The sequence below is a fragment of the Panulirus ornatus genome, chromosome 61 (assembly GCF_036320965.1).
Source record: "Panulirus ornatus isolate Po-2019 chromosome 61, ASM3632096v1, whole genome shotgun sequence".
Lineage (NCBI taxonomy): Eukaryota > Metazoa > Arthropoda > Malacostraca > Decapoda > Palinuridae > Panulirus > Panulirus ornatus.
Genome location: NC_092284.1, coordinates 6,717,604 through 6,722,057, shown reverse-complemented (window position 1 = coordinate 6,722,057; position 4,454 = coordinate 6,717,604).

The window sequence follows — 4,454 nt, the reverse complement described above, 5'->3', positions numbered from 1 at the left end:
TTATTGACATTTCCCTTCGGTGGCATGGCTGTATTTTTTAGAATAGAATTACTTCATCAAATTCCCGGTATTTCATTGAATCATGATACAGATCTTTGTCTGTCTTTGTGGATATTCATCTCGTACTTTCCCACTGAAAGAAGAGGATGCTAAACCACAAATCTCGGTTGTTGGAAATTCACCAGAACTTAAGAAAGTCCCTGACCTCATTACGTCTCTCCTCCGAGACTGGACGTGGAGCTTTCAGAGACACCCCGTGAGAGCAGATACACCAGTAGGTAAATGCTTGATGCATTTAAAAGTAGGTCAGGCATTTCTGTCTCTGTTGGCAAGGTAGTGCCAAGAGGAGACGAAGAAAGGCTGCATTAACTAAAGCTCATATTCTAATCTGTTATCTGTCATGTACATTGCACTGAAACTACGGTTCTCTGTCCACAACTAGGCCCCATAGTCCTTTTCAGTGGTTCCCCTCGCCAATTTCACATACTCAGGTTCAGTCCATTGACAGCACGTTACCCCCTGTATACCACATCATTCCAATTCACTTTATCCCGTGCACGCCTTTCGTCCTCCTGCACACACACACACACACACACACACACACACACACACACACACTAGTTATCCAATTTATTGATCTTTCGCAATGGGAGGGTGAACAGCTGGTTGGACTGCAGGCCGATTACCCCGTTTAGGATTCGAACCCTTACATACCTGGGCATAAATCACTGCCAGTAAAAATAACCGCTGGACCTCGGGGGCCCATGTGGGGCAACGGCCAGAGTCTGATACATATTTACCTCGTTCGGTTGATAGTTTGGGTCCAATATTATTCCAATCTTTCGCTGATAGAGAAGATACTTGATTGATTATCGTTAAATGTTTTAAAGGTCGAGCAAATCTTTTCATAACCGCCTGAGACATGAGGGTAACCACTTTCTAATATCATCAAGGTCAGGTGAGTCGCCGCTCAGGACCCTTTTCTTCTTAATTAACTACATACCAGTGTCTGAAAAAATGTAGGTTTATCTCAGAATCACATACACGATTGATAATTTCTAGTGAAATTAACTAAAGTTCCATTTGTAGTATATTTTTTAAGAAAAGAAAAAGAAAAACATTACGTATTTTTAAAAAAAAAAAAAACTATGGTTTCACTGTAGTTATTTTATTATAGTTACATAATAACGAAACGAAGAAGTAACACGTACGTTGGATATCTTCAAACTAGCCAGCGAAGATGTTACGTAAGGTGTCCACAGAGCCCTTGAAACTGGTACCCTGCTATTTTCATAGTTCTTCCTTCCCTACTGCACCCCTAAGCACCCTTCCAAAGATCCCTTATCTCCCCAGAACTTTGTCCTTGCAATTAAGAGAGGTTCCCCTTGATATTGAATCACCAAAAGTCTTAAATCACTGTGTACCTTTGGCTGGCCCACTCAGACGAAAGAAAGTGAAAGTGCAGAAGATGCGAAGGTTGCCTAAGTTAGGGAGGCGTTGCAGGAGAAAGTTTCACTTGATCCTCGACCGTCTCCTCCCGTGCACGACCCTGGGGTACACAGCAGGCTCCTCCCTCCCCCTCGACCTGTTACTTATAGGACCGTACTGCTGACCTGAAGGAGTTAACTGATAATTTCGTTATGCAATTTTTTATATTGGCAATACGTATAGAGTCACAATTTTGATATTTTCTGTAAACTTTGTCCAAATTGATATTTTCTATAAAATATTGGTAATGCAGATGACGTTACCGGACTCTTCCTGCTTATGGTAATGCCTCGGGTGAACAACCACCTTTCATAAGGAAAAAAGTCTCAAGGAAACTTCTCACTCTAAAGTAGTCCATACTTTCCCTGCTGCTGATTGTAGCTCAGTCTTGAACCTGCAGGAACGAACCCTTTTGTGTTCTTGGGAGTTAAAAAAAAGTAATGATGCTTCTCCGTATGAATACACGTCTGGGGAAAGTCGCTTTTAAAATGTCTATCAACATCACAAGGTACAACACCATCGAAAATCTAGATTGCGTGAAGAAACCTTATCATTTTTACATTATCTGTTCGTTATGTATATAAGATAAGAACCATGAACAAACCCAAGTGATCATTCGCCCCTTTTTGTGATTATAAACGTTAACAACCTAATGTATTACAAATCCTAGGAACTCCCGACCTTTTTTTCTACTTATTTCACAAATGACACATGGCAATTTCCCTAATTCTTCAACACTCCAGCACCTTCTCTTATCAAGGTCGGACTTATATGTTGTGTAGCATTATCTTCAACCCTCTGGATTTGGGTAGAATGCATCATGACCAAGTGTCACGTATGTGCGAGTAAGGATTGGTGTGTGTGTGTGTGTGTGTGTGTGTGTGTGTGTGTGTGTGTGTGTGTGTGTCTGTTCATTATCTGTCTGACTTTCAAAACAACATATGAAAACGTCAAATTTTCGATAGATTTTGTTGATAGATTTTGTTGATAGATTTTGTTTAATTATCGAGAGAAATTAAGATATATCTAATGAGAAAACAAACTCTTTCGTTAAGGTTATTATATTAAGTACACAGAGAACCAGTTCATCAGTGCAATGAACAAGTCACCTCGTCAACTTTTGCACACAAGGGTCGTAGGAGTAGGTAAGAAAATAACTGGGAGCAATGAGATGTGTTCTATTTAATTCGCTTTTGATTTACACAGGAGTTTAAGCTGCGTCTCTTCAACTCACACAGGGCAAAAAACTTTTCCCGCTGCCTTAGAACTTTCCCAGTATATATATATATATATATATATATATATATATATATATATATATATATATATATATATATATATATATATATTATCCCTAGGGATGGGGGAGAAAGAATACTTCCCACGTATTCCCTGCGTGTCGTAGAAGGCGACTAAAAGGAGAGGGAGCGGGGGTGGGGCTGGAAATCCTCCCCTCTCATTTTCTTTTTTAATTTTCCAAAAGAAGGAACAGAGAAGGGGGCCAGGTGAGGATATTCCCTCAAAGGCCCAGTCCTCTGTTCTTAACGCTACCTCGCTAATGCGGGAAATGGCGATTAGTATGAAAAGAAAATATGTATATAGTGACCGATATAACAAGTGCAAAAACATGCCCCACTCACTCAAATGTCATGTTGTGTCAAAGGAAAGAAAAAAATATAGAAAGGAATTATTGTAGTCTATGCTATCTCAAGGAATATTCGATTAATAGTTTTATATATTTAAGTGTTATTTAAGAAATATGGCCCAGAGCCATGTGGAAATTTAATATGAAGACTTTTGAATTATCTTTTACGAAAGATATTTCCACAGGTTTTACAGTTATTGACTCTGACGTAAACACCATTTTCCGGCCCTTTGAAAGAATTTCTTAGTCAAAGATAAATTTCGTAGTCAAAGATATACAGAGGGGTTAGGTTAGGTTAGGTTAGGTTAGGTTATAGTTAGGCGTGTAATGACTTTTCTTATAGAATCAAAGTCTCTCATATCCGACAGATTATATATATATATATACATTTTTTTTTTTTCATACTATTTGCCATTTCCCGCGTTAGCGAGGTAGCGTTAAGAACAGTGGACTGGGCCTTAGAGGGAATATCCTCACCTGGCCCCCGTCTCTGTTCCCTCTTTTGGAAAATTAAAAAAAAAAAAGAGGGGGAGGATTTCCAGCTCCCCCGCTCCCTTCCCTTTTAGTCGCTTTCTACGACACGCAGGGAATACGTGGGAAGTATTCTTTCTCCCCTTTCCCCTATATATATATATATATATATATATATATATATATATATATATATATATATATATATAGATAGATAGATAGATAGATATATATTCCTGTGAGTCCACGGGTAAAATGAAACACGAAAAGTTCCCAAGTGCACTTTCGTGTAATAATCACATCATCAGGGGAGACACAAGAGAGAAATATAACAGTCAGTTGACATACATCGAAGAGACGAAGCTAGGACGCCATTTGGTAAACAAGAGGTTTTCCCCACCGTTAGCTAACAGCTACAGTCTGTGTCCTCTCAAAATCCGTTTCATAAGAAGTCGTGCAGAGAAGTGCCAAGTACCCAAGTGTGTCTTTCACATCGACCCAGCCACCACTGTGAACCCTGTCGACCTTTAGCCCGGCTACGCTCAACTCTCCGGACATTTCTGGAGAGTTTGTCTCGCCTTGACTTTACTTTCTCTGAGGGAGAAGCAGACAGTATGCACAGCAGGCCCTTCCTTCCCTCGTTCTCTTTTTATACATAGCTTACAACTGAACCATTGGGTCTAACAGTCCGTAGAGATTATTAAATATGATCATCGGAGTTTATTTATGTGTACTTGGTACTACATATGACGGAAGAACACACGTAGGAATGTAGATATAGAAGTCATGGCTATCACAAGAGACGGGATGAGGATCCGGGGCAGCTGGATTGTCTGTCGTCATGCGGGTC